Source organism: Trachypithecus francoisi, unplaced genomic scaffold (assembly GCF_009764315.1).
Source record: "Trachypithecus francoisi isolate TF-2019V2 unplaced genomic scaffold, Tfra_2.0 Lachesis_group2, whole genome shotgun sequence".
NCBI lineage: Eukaryota > Metazoa > Chordata > Mammalia > Primates > Cercopithecidae > Trachypithecus > Trachypithecus francoisi.
Genome location: NW_022681465.1, coordinates 24,315,742 through 24,330,619, shown reverse-complemented (window position 1 = coordinate 24,330,619; position 14,878 = coordinate 24,315,742). Strand labels below are relative to the sequence as shown.

Here is a 14,878-nt window from a genome sequence, read left to right as displayed (position 1 = left end):
AATAATTTTGCACTGATGAATGTGAAATACACCCTTTGCACTACTGCAGGCTGGCTCTGAGCTAACACTAATTCCTGGGGACCCGGAATAGCTCTACAGTCTATGAATCAGATTAAGAGCATAGGGGATTCAGGTTTAAAATGGCATGTTAGCAGCCTCATCAGTGGGCACCCCCTGCAATCAATTCCATGGTTATCTGCAATAACACACTCAGGAGCTGAAGAACTGATACCCTTAATCAACCACAGAGCCCCCCACCCATATAGGCTTCCTAATTCAAAGAGTAAAGAATATGGAAATAAGTAATAAATGATATACTCTGAAACATCTCTCCCTACCACTATATTTAACCAAACACCAAACTGCAACTCTGAGGACTGACCAGTGTCATAGCAAGAATGAAGACTGGAAATGCCAGGGACACATTCCCAGACTCCCCAGTGGATGCCTGAAACTGCAAATGGTACTGCATCCTATATACTACGTTCTTTTCCTATACATACATACCTCTGATTAAGTTAAATTTATAAATTAGGAATAGTAAGAGATTAACAACAATGACTAATAACAAAATAGGACAATTATAGCAATATGCTATAATAAAAGTTATGTTAATATGGTTTCACTTTCTCCCCAACCACCATCCCCATATCTTATTGTACTGTGTTCACCTGTCTTAGTGGGTAACTGAAACCATGGAAAGCAAAACCACAGATAAAGGGGGACTACTGTATATGCATGGTTACTTCTATTTCATTGTCATTTGATTCTCTACTTCTTTGATGAAAGAGCTAGGCAGATCCTGGAGAATACAGTGGGTGAACATCAGCTGTGAAGTAAACCTTTGCATAGAAGGACTCCATCATCGAATAAAAGTAGATTTAGGAATAAGGTTTGAACAAGCCTGAAAATCCAAGTAAATCAAAAAGGGAGATTGCTTATGCTTATTCTGGTCTAATTGCAAAGCTGCTGTATTGCAGAACTGGATCTTGAGAGTCACTGCCATCACACTGTGACTACCCTGGCCCATTCAGAAAAACCATCCCTCTCAAGAAATAGAGGCATCATGTGTCCCTAGACTGGTTTGGTTTTAAAGACCCTTTGTTTTGCATCCAAGATCACCAAACAACTTCTGATTCCTAAGTTGCTTGACTTTGAGGAAAGAACAGACTAATGATACAGATTTTATTCCTGAAATCATGGTACGTTTTCTATGGTTTCCAGCCATGATGAAGCTTCTCATGGAGGCTGGTCTCCAGGGAAAGACTGTGTTGCTCATGCTCTTGCATGTACTCCCAGGACACATAGTAGTTATATTTTCCTTTGTTAATAAAACATCATTTTTGTGTTTACCTCAGTCATGAAAGTATTTTGGTGAGCATGAGTCAGATTCTCAGGGCCTGATCACTCCTGAGAAATGCAAATTTTTAGGGCTTTAAAAGACAACCACATGTAGCCAGTCTCTTTTTTAGATGACATGGCATATAGGAACACATGTCCCTTTGGACTCTTTTAGGATGTTTTCACTTCCTTCCTCTTCCCTTTGTACATTCATTCTGTGCCTGATGTTCCCATTTTTATTTCTTCACCCCTATTTCATAATAATTTGATTTCTAGTTATCCTTCTACTCCTAGGTCTTCACTAGAGATTTCAAGAGAGTTTTCTGGGAACCCATGGTTTTGCTGACATTGCAGTTGTTGCCATTAGAGATCATGGTCATCTGATGAACCTAGGCCAGGGCCCAGTTTTTCCTTCTCTATCCAACTGTGTCTAAGAACAATTGATACTTGATGTCTGCCCAGCTAGAAAACTGGCTTCTTTATGGGTTCCTGGGATTTTGTTTCCTGAGAGATACATATGCTTACTGGTGGCTTTCCTGAGAACGCCCTGCATTTGCCTATTGCTCAAACCTGCTGCCAAAGCCAATACTCTTTATTTCCTGAGTCTTACTCAAATACGTTAATCTGGATTCAATAAAGCAGTTTTCTGCTGACCTGTCAAAAAACCAACCCCACAAATGATTAAACTTTTCTCAAGTCCTCTTCCAAACAAGCACTGGACTGCCCAGAGATTTATCTTGGCAAAACTTGAACACAGCAAACCTGGGGCATGCTGGGTAGAAATCCCACCATTAATCCTCAAAGAAGTGACTGAGTTTACTTGGCATTCACCTTTGGCCTTTGGTCAAACGTGTAAAAATTTTTTCTTAGTGACAAAACAGAACTAAAGGCACTTAGAAGAGAAATGGAGAGAGAAAAGAGGGAAAGAGAATGGAAACATAAAAATGTTTCTTTTGGCTTATGAATCAGACTGATGTGTTACAGGCAAATCCTAAATGTAGATTGAAATTTCTTTTATATTGTATTATTTTGTAACTGGCTTTCTAAGAGTGAATTTCCAAAGGGGAATTGTTACATCCTAAGATTTTACAATGGAAGAGCATGGAAGTTTTAAACACTGTTTTAAAAATTATTATTTCTCCAATTCATGAGTTAGCATCTGAATCATAATAGAATAAATGACTCACCCCAAAAAGAAAGGTGTGTTACAGTTCCTATTGTATTTTTAACTATAGTTAAAATATATATAGTATTTTTTAACTATTTTAAAATCAAGTAGTTGTATCACCTAAAAACAGGTTTAGATTGGTTACATTTTGAAAAGCCACTGTTTTCAAAGCCACAAGGCTCTTACACTAGTGCAGTTAGTAAAGACTCACATTTTCTCATATATCTAGTTTCGTCTGCTTAGAAGATGCCCCATTTTCAAATACATGCTTCAATTAACTAATCACTTTTATATGAGGCACTCTATAACATCACTGCACATACATCTGAACTTGTACTAATATACATGATATGAAATTAATTAACATATAAGATTTTATTTTTCAAATCTCGTTTATAGGAAACATTTGTCCTGCATCAGTAAAAGTAGTAACTTAATACACACACACTCCACTATATAAGTATAAAAACAATAATGATGGTAGAATTTACATCTTTAGACACCACTAGCTCATTTTACAGATAAGGAAACTGACAGAGAGAGTTATAAGTTAGGTGACATCTGGTTTCAAGATAGTAAAGACATTTTTGCCCACTTCTTTTAAAAATCACTCTCAAAAGACACAGGTAACAAAAACTTTAACTTCTGTGCAACTAAGAGATCTCTATAACCCTGAGCCAAATATACGATTGCAGAAAGCATATGGGGAAATGGTAAATTACTCATCAGGAAGATTAATGAGAAGCAAGCCAATCTGATCTTCAGAACCCTGGAAAGTTTCAGGAAATGGAGGTGACAGTCATTATTTAAGCCAGTTTGAAAGTCCATATAAGGAGCAGTGAAAACTTCAGGTCCCTGTCTCTACAGCTGAGCAACCATACCTCTCCCATCTCCACCCAACTACTAACCCAGTGCCCGAATGGGACATCAAGCACAGAGGAGGCTGGGGCGTAGTGCCTTACTGAAAACTGGAGGATTCGATTTTATCTGCATAAAAAACAATAAAATCTCTAAGCCCCTCTGCCTGCCTAGAGTCAATATGCTAAAAGCCATCACTGCACCCCACAGGAAGGAAGTCGGAAAATCCTTTTTCTGAGCATCATTCCAGAATAAAAATCAACAGAAACTCATATTTGGAGGGAAAAGACTGCTAGCCATCTTGATAATATCCATCAGTCTATATGTCCCATCCAAACACACTGATTCCAATCAGTATTTTGCTGCTTCTCTTCGAAATATAAATAGATAGGCAAGGGTAATCAGACATTTGAGAAATGTGAAAAATGGAGATAAGATCTGCCTTGCTGGGCTTTGTGATAATTACATGAATTTATAAGTTCACAGCATCTGGCAGAGTGAAGGTACCTGTAATGCATCCATGGCATTCTTACATAATATGGAATTAAAATTAAATATATTTTCCCCTCTGAAAATAAGTTAATATTCATCTTCACAATAAATCTTTAAGGATAGCATTGGAGCATTTAGCTGTGTTGCTGCTGCTGTTGTTGCAGTTGTTTTTTAATAAAGAGGAAGGACTTAGCAGTTTCATTAGGGAAGCTTAAAGCAATAGATGCTACAAAAACTGGAACATTTATTATCTGTAATGCACATTCATGGGTAGTTACACATTTAGCAACACAAAGAAACTAAAAATCTTTAAAGGCACATTCTTCTTTAGAAGTGTTTGCATCATAACCCCTCCTGTCTATCTGAAGCTTCTCAAAATAGTCCCTGGGTCAATATAAATAAGTTGCAAACCAGATAATACCTTATTATATGAATTAACAATATATTTGCCCTGTAATACTGAAAAAAGGAACTGTCTCATAACACAGTTAGAGAAAACACAGTAAACCATATTTCTAAATAGAAGATCTGATCCCCAATGTTCTCCTCCCTGTTACCAACTCCAGCAGTTTCTAACAGTTCTACGCCTCACACAGGGATCTTTGCTGTGGATACTTACGAGGCTGCTCACTGGTTACTCCCTCTTCCTTGAATAACAGGACCCAGATGATACTTCTTGCCAACTCTCAAACCAAGTGCTTCAGAGAGAATCAACTCCATCTTTACGTCTAGAGGCGAACATTTGATCCTTAAGAGTCAATCAGAACATCATTCCCCTGTCCCCAAGCACAACAATTGATTAAGCAAAGAGCGCATGACCACATCAGAGATGGTTCCAGACCTTTGGCCGTAGACACTAAGTGAGAATTTCTTTCCTTTCTGCTATGCTTGAATCTGGGAAGACACAAGTCTGCGCTGCTAGGGGACAGCCCAAGGAGAAAACTCACCTGAGAAGGAAGCCAAATTCTGAAGGGATGTAGCACCAAGATAAAAAGGGTGGTTTCATTCTCATTATGTCTGTCAACTGGATCTGGCAGTGCTGAAAACAAGAAATACCCTAGCCTTCAGAAACATGATCCAATGAGTTCCCTTTCTTGCTTAAGCTAGTTTAAATTGGGTTTTCTTTTCTTTACTTTTCTTTTTATTGTTTTCTTTTGAGACAGAGTCTTGCTCTGTCACCCAGGCTGGAGTGCAATGGCATGATCTTGGCTCACTGCGACCTCTGCCTCCCAGGTTCAAGTGATTCTCCTGCCTCAGCCTCCCAAGTAGCTGGGATTACAGGTGCGTGCTACCACGCCCAGCTTTTGTATTTTTACTAGAGACAGGGTTTCACCATGTTGGCCAGGCTGGTCTTGAACTCCTGACCTCAGGTGATCCACCCACCTTGGCCTCCCAAAGTGCTGGAATTATAGGTGTGAGCCACCATGCCCAGCCCTAGACTGGGTTTTCTATCAAACTACAACAACTCCAACTAATACAACCATGAATTTTTATATAAGTATATTCAAAATAAAACTTTATAATTTAGTTTCCTCATCAAGTAGGCTAAAACTTCCCCATATATCTCACATCTAAATATTCTTCACATCTAAATAGTCTTTCAGCATAAATACAAATCACATTAATAGAGCTGAAAAGTTCTTTATAATCTTTGATTCCCTAACATCAAGTATTATTAATGTAAAGTAAGAAGCGCTTAATGTTTATTGAATGATTTGAAAGTGACAGGCTGAATAAGCAAACGAATTTCTGACCTTGTCTAACATCAAGCCATGCAGTATAGATTCTCTGTATAGATAATCATTAATCCTAATTTAATGATTTCCAGGAATGGATGGAAATTCTCAGTCTCCTTCAATGGAAAGAAAAATATTCAATTAGCTTGCTCTAATCCTAATACCAAGTATCTACAATATTCTTAGCACTTGGTTAGAGACTGGAAAAAAACAGTTAAAACTGACATGGCTCTTGCTACCTAGGAACTTATCAGCTAATATGAATAATATATGGGAACAGTTCTAATAGAAATATGGATTATATATTATATATAATATCTAAATAATATATAAAAATAATATATATTATATATATATATATATGAACATGTACTTATGGAGCAAGGAACATTATCATCATCTGCTCAAGTCTCCCAACCTGTAAAAGCATTTTTCAGATGTATCTGTGACAATAAGTACCCTCTGCATTTGAATACTTGCACGCCCGGAGATGTCACTTCCTCTTAAGGCAGGCCAGAGCACTGTTGACAGGGTCACACATCTAGGAATTTTGTCTATATATTAAAAAGGTGATTCTGTCCTTTTTGGGCATGATGATGCTCCACATAAACTATAGGTCCCTTTCCTTATAAGAGCTTTTCATGTCTGAGGACACAGATCTCACTTGCTTATGAGTATTCTCTTTAAGCTAAGCAAAATTATTTACATGATACTGAATCTCTTCACAATTTTCTAAATATATATCAAATTGTTGTAGAATAATAATGGAAATCATTTATTAAGCAATTGTTCTATGCCATGTATTATGCTAAGTTCTTTATACACATTACTCTTTCTTAAATTCCTCATAACAATTGTTTATGGTACAATAGAAGATAATTTATCTGAGAGTTTAAATACTATAAGCATTCGAATCACTTATTTTTTCATTTTTTTTTTCATTTTTTTTTTTTTTTTTGAGACGGAGTCTCGCTCTGTCGCCCAGGCTGGAGTGCAGTGGTGCGATCTCGGCTCACTGCAAGCTCTGCCTCCCGGGTTTACGCCATTCTCCTGCCTCAGCCTCTCGCCCGGCTAGTTTTTTGTATTTTTTAGTAGAGACGGGGTTTCACCGTGTAGACCAGCATGGTCTCGATCTCCTGACCTCGTGATCCACCCGTCTCGGCCTCCCAAAGTGCTGCGATTACAGGCTTGAGCCACCGCGCCCGGCCTATTTTTCATTTTTTAAAGAAGGTTTTTTATGATTAAACATGTTTAGTCACACCATGCAATAAAAGAAGATCAGTTTGTTACAATATGCTATGCTACGAGATGGTGTGATCTCCAAGGCTGCAATAACAGGCAAGTGATGACAAAATGGACAATGTGGTGCTGATTATAAAGAATCATTAGAAAATGAATCTAATGAGGCTCTTTGATGCTGTAAAACTTTCATGAATCCCATGGAAATATTAGCATGTTTATATGCTTATGAATCTGACATAGTAGAGAGGAAAAAACATGACTGTAAGGAGTGCTGTAATTGCTGGGATGATATTCTTGTGGAAATGAGAGAAGTGGGACCCACTGTATAATGGTGGCTATGTGCTGGGTCAATAGATAAGTCATCTCTCTAAAAAATGAAGGAATGCAAAGTATGTGGGTGCACAGGAAGTGTTGATGATGTGGAAATTCTCATCAGATTGCTTACATTACTTCAGTGAAGAGGAAGAATGGTCATCTGCTGAGAGCAAGAATGAGGAGGTGGTGATAGCATTTGGAGAGAGGGGGAAAAGTCTAAAATGGCCATCTGAGTAAGTTGGCGAGAAAATGGATTAGGGATGTAGACAATGATTGCTGGCTGTGCTAGGAGCCCATTTCATGTGGGCAGTCATGAATTGAAAGTGCAGCAAGTCAGCACGGTGGCGGGCTTTTCCCCAACCATGTTTATCCATGATGTAACTAAAGAGTTGTATTTATCCAGAGTTATGCATGTGTGAAAGACAAATCCAGAGAGACACAAAAGAGTGATTATAATGATAAAGCATGAAATTAAGCTTGGTGAACAGGTAACAGAGAATAGCAAGGGGATAACAGACAATAAAAGATGGTAGGATCAATGAAGTAGAGATACTAAATCTTTTTAATTGGACCCATTTTTAAAACCACTTAATTCTCTCAGAATCTTAATTCTGTTATTTCTCACATTATGTATTTTTGTGTCATGTAAAAATAATAAGTATAGCATTAATCCACTCATCCATTTACCTATTCAACAAAATTTTACTGATGGATACTAAGTGCCAGATGCTATGGGATATAAAATTAAATAAGATTGGTCTTTCATCTCAGGGACTTTATAGCCTAGCAAAGAAAACAGGAAAATGAGGAACCATAGTACAGTGTGGTAAGCACCATGAAAAACTTTCTAGGAGTACAAAGGAAAGACCTCTAAATCAGACCTGAGGGTGACAGAGAACTTCCATTAAGAGGGGACACTGGAATGGGGTTTTGGAGATCAAATAGAACTTAGTCAACAAGAGAATGAAAAAGAGCTTTCCATGACCCACCTAAATTATAAATCAAAATGGTTACTGGGGTTGGGGTAAGACTAGAAGCTTCTGCATACCCCTAAAGACCACCTCCTAAATTATATAATTTTACTGAGTAACTACAACTGTTCCTACCAGACACAGCCATTTCACACAGATCTGTTTTTCTCTATCTTGTCCAAGAAGCCATCTCAAGCAACTACTTCAAATGCCTTGCCAGAATCAAAACGCCCTATCTAGTTTCTCAGACCTCCCAATCAGGGAACCTATTTAAGGAGAAATTGGTTTGCCATTTGTTCCTAGAAAATTTAGGCAGACCCTCATAATTAATCACTGACTTTTATCCTAAGTGCTAGCAAAACACTTGTTTAATAACCTGGTACAGGATTTTGCCACTGACATCAGACTCATGAATCTGTAACTTGCATGTTTCTAAAGGATGAAATCAGTCTGGAGATCAATATCTTTTTCTGAATATATTTGAAGGATATGACAGTGTTTGAGAATCACTTTTGTGCTAAGGGAATTGAGAGGGAGAAAGTATTGCCTAAGACAAAGGTTGAAGATATATAGGGCAAGATAAATGGAAGAAAGAGTCAGTGCAGTGGCCTGGAGAAATGGAGTGATATTTAAGAGGTTTGCATTCAATTCACAGAGAGGAATAATCCAGGTCACCCTGGGTAAAGTCCTTAGAAATCAAAGACAATGTCTTGGTTCTGACATCTGGCAAACGGCTCTCTCATAGCTTGAGATAAAAGCCAGACTTACTTGGGGGAAACTTGGAAACCTTTTTTAAATAAAACAAAGGAAATTATTTTCTATGACATCACACCAACTCTGCCAACTCCCAGTTTGCCAATGCTTGTCACAATGTTTACAATTAAAAATTCAAATACACAAAGTCCTTGGTTCCACTGCAGTTTTGGAAGGCTGCCAAGAATGTGGGATAATTCCTTCAAGGGAAAAGAAAAAAACAAACATCAAATTGATGACAAAGGAATTACAGCTCAACTCAGATCATAGACAATAGAGGGTTAAAGAAGTTTCATTAAGTGGGTCAGCCCAGGGCCTATCTGATATCAAGGAACTAATTGCCTTTTTTCTCATAATTGTAAAAGTTTATTCCCAAGTTTTGTTTTAGTTGATTTCCTTAGTGCCTACATTAACTTTTCAATCTTAAAATCAAAATACAAACTTAATACTACTTTCATCAAGGTTAAAAGCAATGCCCAAGCAAGGATGAGACATGACCAAGAGAAAACTACTTTTGATTATCTTTTGGTTAAATCTTACCTAAAAAAAAAACAATTTTAGGCAATGCTTGAGTAAAGTATCTCACGAACAGAAAACCCAATTCTCTATTCAGTTTTTGCTAAGGAAGCAGGAGGTAGAAACTAGAAACTCTGAAATTGCCAAATGTAAAACAGTCTTATTGATTAAATTGCTTCTCAACTTAATGTTAGGAACAATTTTTTATTATGCCAACAGCAGTCAGCCCTGAAAATAAGTATGTTTTCTTTAGGGAAGGCAGTTAAAGCAACTAAAACAATATGCCAATTGTTTCAGGTTAGAAATATCATTGAAATATTATCTATTTTAACATAACAATCTTTTTTTAACCAGCATTATCTATGAAACAGCAACCCAAATGTCAGGAACAATTATAGAGATGGATATTTTATTCTATAAATGGGTGTCATCCCCTATATTGTTTTATATGCCCCAAACAACCAGGCACAAAAGCAAATTTTGAAAAATGAACAAAGGAATAGGTTGTACTGAAATTAAATTAACTATATGCTAAATGAATATGACATTTAATGATGATCATTGTTGTGGTACATAGCAATTATACCTAATTGCCAATTTACATATTTGTTATAACTAGTATTTTAACAATTTTTTTCCTCTTTACTTCTCAGCATCTACTATCAATGCTGCTTGACAGTTTCCCTCACTCCATGATAAATTTTAATTCTCACTACTTTACTTCTCTCATGCAAGTTAAAACAAGATTCTACACTGGCACCTCAGAGTCAGGCCGAGGGCTCTTGTCTGTGCCCTGCCAGTGACTAACCCACCCTGGACCAAAACAACAGTCCTTCAAATGCCATTTTAACTGCTCTCCCTCCCTTCAGAACCATGGAAGTCCTGATGTCTGAGGCACCAAGAGAATGAAAATGTAGGTTATAGGTCTGCATAGGACTAGTTGGGGATCTGACAAGTACATGCTGGAAGCAGAATACAGTGAAGTGCTGAGGGGAGCAGGTCAACCTGGGCTGGACTAAAAGGTGGAGAGATAAGTCTGTGAGCCTGCCCTCCGATACCTTCAGAGAAAACACAAAGCTGCTTGCTTTGTACATTTTCCTATGTACTTTCTCCCTAACATTTAACCTTCATATTGCATGGATGCCTTACAAATGAGGGATAGTTCAGCTCCAAGTTATTCCATGGGCATCTTTTTTATCTTATGTATTGCTTCCCACTAGAACTTACACATTGCCTCATATACTGTGGGAACTCAGTAAATATTACCAAACATATTATTTTAAATCATTTTAAAATAAATGGCTCTGTATTAGATGTATCTTGCTCACTAGAACCAGGTCACCGACTGACTTTGCTGATTGAAGGTTACTGAATTGTTGATCTATAAACCCTCCAGGCATCTAGGGCATTGCAGGAAGTGTTTCTGCCCATTTCAGTTCCGGGTTGTTATCCAGCGTTCTGGTCCAAAACAGGTAAAAATCTATTTTCTGCCACAAATCTACATTTTGTCTTAAATAACTGTATGAATCTAATCCTAGCTGCTTGATCTGAGGGCAGACAATTATACTACTTCAGTTGTCTCATCTTTAAGAAGAGGGGATTATTCACTTAACTAAATTGTATTAAATGGTTTCCTGCTGCAAAGAATGTAGTAGGCACTTCTGTGGAGAAGAAACATGGGAGTCTGGTGCCTCCTATTTTCCTTAGGGACTGTGATCATCCAAAACAGGTAGTAATCTATCATAGTCTAGACATTCACAAGGAAGGGTATTTAGGAACATCTCTTAATAAACAATGTTAACAAAGTAATTCTTCCCCTCCACTTTCTTTTCCTTAAATCTTTGCTGGGGCTTAACAAGGACACTGATAAACCACCTGACACTCCCTAGAGTTAGAAACCTTTTTTTTTTTTTTTATTTCTGATCTAAATCCAGGCTGCTATTGCTTAAATCCATTTTCTCTTATTCTATTCTCTTGGAAGACAGAGAAAAATCATTCATCCTCCTCTATATTATAGTCCTTCATGTATTAAAGATTTCAGTCTTCATTTCTCCAAGTTACATAATGGCAATTCCTTTCATTTTACTCATATATCTTATTTTCTAAGCTTTTAAATTAATTCCATTGCACTCCTCTTGGACTCTATGGATAATGAAATAGTTATGCAGATCCTTTCAGATACTAATTGGGTAATAAACCTTCAGGGAGGGAAGTATTTTTAAATCTTAAATCAGAATCTCACATGATCTGAGATTTAAAACATTTCTGGAGAGCAGAAGGAGGTTGGAAAATGCACATAAAATTGGCACAGAAAGCATGGGAAGAAATGGGAAAGTACCATTTGGATATTATTGTTTTATAAAAAGGAAAGCTGAAGCATGTGTTACAGCAAATAAGTAAAAGATACAAGATCAAAGTCACAATTAAAATAAGCAGCTGCAATTCCTGGTTCCCTACCAAATTGCTGTCAAGTGATTGTGATATCTGATCATAACAATCTTGACTGAAGCTTAAAAAATATTTCACAATATCACAGTTTAATTGGGCGGTGGAAGTTCACCATTCACTGTGTTAATATTATTTTGCTAGAAAATCTTCCAGTTCTCTTCTTCTATTTCCAGCTCAACTTAATAGAACAGTCCCACTTCACTGATGTGTTCTCCAGAGAGAATCAAACAAAACCTCTGAGACTGTTAATGTATTAGATCTCAAATGATATCTTAAATCAATTACTATGTATATAAACATTATTTTCATAAATATCCATCAACCAACAAATAGATATATCCATACAATGGAATATTATTTGGTCATGCAAATGAAATACAGTCAACCCTCTGTATCCACAGGTTTCACACCCATAGATACAACCAACCACAGATCAAAAATATTTAGGAAAACAATAAAAGAACAATAAAAATAATACAAATTCTTAAAATACAATATAACTACTATTTGCACAGCATTTACGTTGTATTAGCTATCATAAGTAATCTAGAGATGATTTAAAGTATACAGGAAGATATAAGTTATATGCAAATACTATGCCATTGTATATAATGGACTTGAGCACATGTGAATTTTGGTATGTGGGGGTGTGTTCTAGGACCAATCCCCCACAGATACCAAGCGATGACTGTACTAAATGCTACAACATGGATAAATCTTGCAAACGTGATGCTAAATAAGCTAGATACAAAAAGTCAAATACTATATGATTCCATTTGTATGAAATGTCCAGAATGGGTAAATCCATAGAGACAGAAAGCAGATTAGTGTTTGCCAAGGGATTGGAGGAAGAGAGACGAGGAGCAACTGCTTAATAGGGACAGGATTTCTATTTGGGATGATGATGAACTACTGAAACTGCATAGTGGCAATGATTGTACGACAGTTGTAAATGTAGTAAAAGCATGGGAAGAAATGGGAAAATACCATTTGGATATTATTGTTTTACAGAAAGGAAAGCTGAAGCATGTATTACAGCAAATAAGCAAATAAGTAAAAACTGTTAAAATGATAAATTTTATGTTATTTGTATTTTATCACAATAAGGAAAATATTACTTGTATTCTCTGGTACTGTATGTACTAATGCAAAATGAAGCCAAGATAAAATAGGACACCACAGTGGTTGATTCTCTTGCAAGTCGGTAATCAGTCGGTTGAGTATTCATTGACAGCCTACTCAGCGCAATGTACTAGGCTAGGTCCTGAGATACAGCAGCAGAGACAGATATGACTTCTGCCTTGGCAGAGCAGACAGTTTAACAGGGCATCCATTCTTCTATTTATTCTCTCCTACCAGGGCTATGTTTGCTCTTAGAGGAAAAATATGAGGAAAAAGGAACGCGTGAGCTTTATCAATCTATCATATATATGTATATAATATATACGATTATATATCTGTAATGAAAATAACCAAAAACAAGTCAAATAGCTGCTTAAACACATAAGAATTCATCTCGGGATTCTAAAATAAGGATTGGCAAATTTACACTTAAATTAACATTTAACCGCAATATTATTAGATGCCTGAAAAACAAGAGATAGTTTGCCTGCACCTTAATTCACAGAAAGGGATCTTTTCGGTATTATACAGTGTTTAACCTAAAGAACAAAACACATGAAATAGTTTGGATTAATGGATTACTATTCAGTAAATACTCCTTCTACCCTTCACCACCCCTCTGGGGGCATGGTGTATTTCCCTGCCCCGTGGATTTGGGTTTCGGGCACATACTAACTTGAGCCAATGGAACCTTAGAGGATGATAGGCATAGAGGCCTTAAACATGTTTGCAGAGTTAAGTCTGGCTCTTGTGTTCTCGCTCTTTACGCAGGAACTGCTGAGTAGACACACTGGTCCAAGAACACTGGAAGACACGTAAAGCAGATGTAACCCCAATCGGCAGCTGAAGAAGAATTACCCAACTCCTCCAGCCTAGATCAAACTGCAGTCAAATGTACACCCTTGAGCATGGGAATAAATTCACATTTTTGTGAATCATGAAGTTTTGAAGGTTATAGAGCATTATTTTGGTAATAGCTTATTATTAATACAGCCCATGCACTGAAATAAACCCCAGAATTCTTTCACAATGTATGATTTTTAAAAAACACTTAGAAAGTTAACCATCAATAATAAACTAATTTTTCCCTACTCAGTTATAGATTTAGGGTTAAAAATTGTTAACTATATAAAATGAAAATTTAAACGAAGCAGCCTAACTTGTATCTATTAGCAGTATAACTGGTAAAATCTGCAAGGATGTATTACTCGGATGTTAAGAAATATAAAAACTCTATTAGCTGAATATATGCTAATATAACCAGGTTCCAATAAACATCTTGATGAAAGCAAATTAATCACTAATCTGACATTTTCTTTTGGCAGATTAGCAAGTTTAGGTTTCACATTCAATGAAAATGTGTGTGTAAGGACATAACTGAAAGAATATCATTCAATTAAATATCCTCCCAATATTCTTCCATTTCAGACATTTCTATTCTTAATTTTCTTGTTTTCAGATCTCAGGCAGGGCTTGTAAAGCAGTGTCATCTTTCTTGTGAGATTTTCTTTATAGAATAGCCAAGACATTTGTAGAGAAAGCATTTGGCACATTCAGAAACCTTATGATGTTATTCATTTAACCTGTGTCCTTCGATTGTTCTAGGTGGAAAATTAAACACACTACACTTGGTTCTCACAGTGAAAATTAAGAAGACATTTTTATTTTTAAGAGAGCCTCTTAAAGAAACATAATTCAGTTTTAATTTTTTACTGAGTTCCAGGATCTTTTCCTAATAAAATGCTAGTTTATTAGATAAACAGTGTTTACAAACTATAACAGAACATCTAATGGAAGTAAATTTTACTTCCATTGGATGCTCTCTACCACTAGTAAAAAATAAAAAATTCAAAATAATGCACAAAGAAAAAAATGAAACAGTGTTCATTAAGAAACACATTCCAAAAAAAGGCATT

The 14,878-nt window shown here is 36.5% G+C and overlaps 1 long non-coding RNA gene across 1 annotated transcript in view; it reads left to right on the top strand.

The window, feature by feature from the left end:
* LOC117064826 overlaps positions 1 to 13,900 on the top strand; it is a 99,049-nt gene extending 85,149 nt beyond the window's left edge. The window contains exon 4 of the long non-coding RNA XR_004429703.1: positions 13,734 to 13,900. This is a non-coding gene — a long non-coding RNA (uncharacterized LOC117064826). The remainder of the gene's footprint in view (positions 1 to 13,733) is intronic.
* Positions 13,901 to 14,878: the final 978 nt, after the last annotated feature.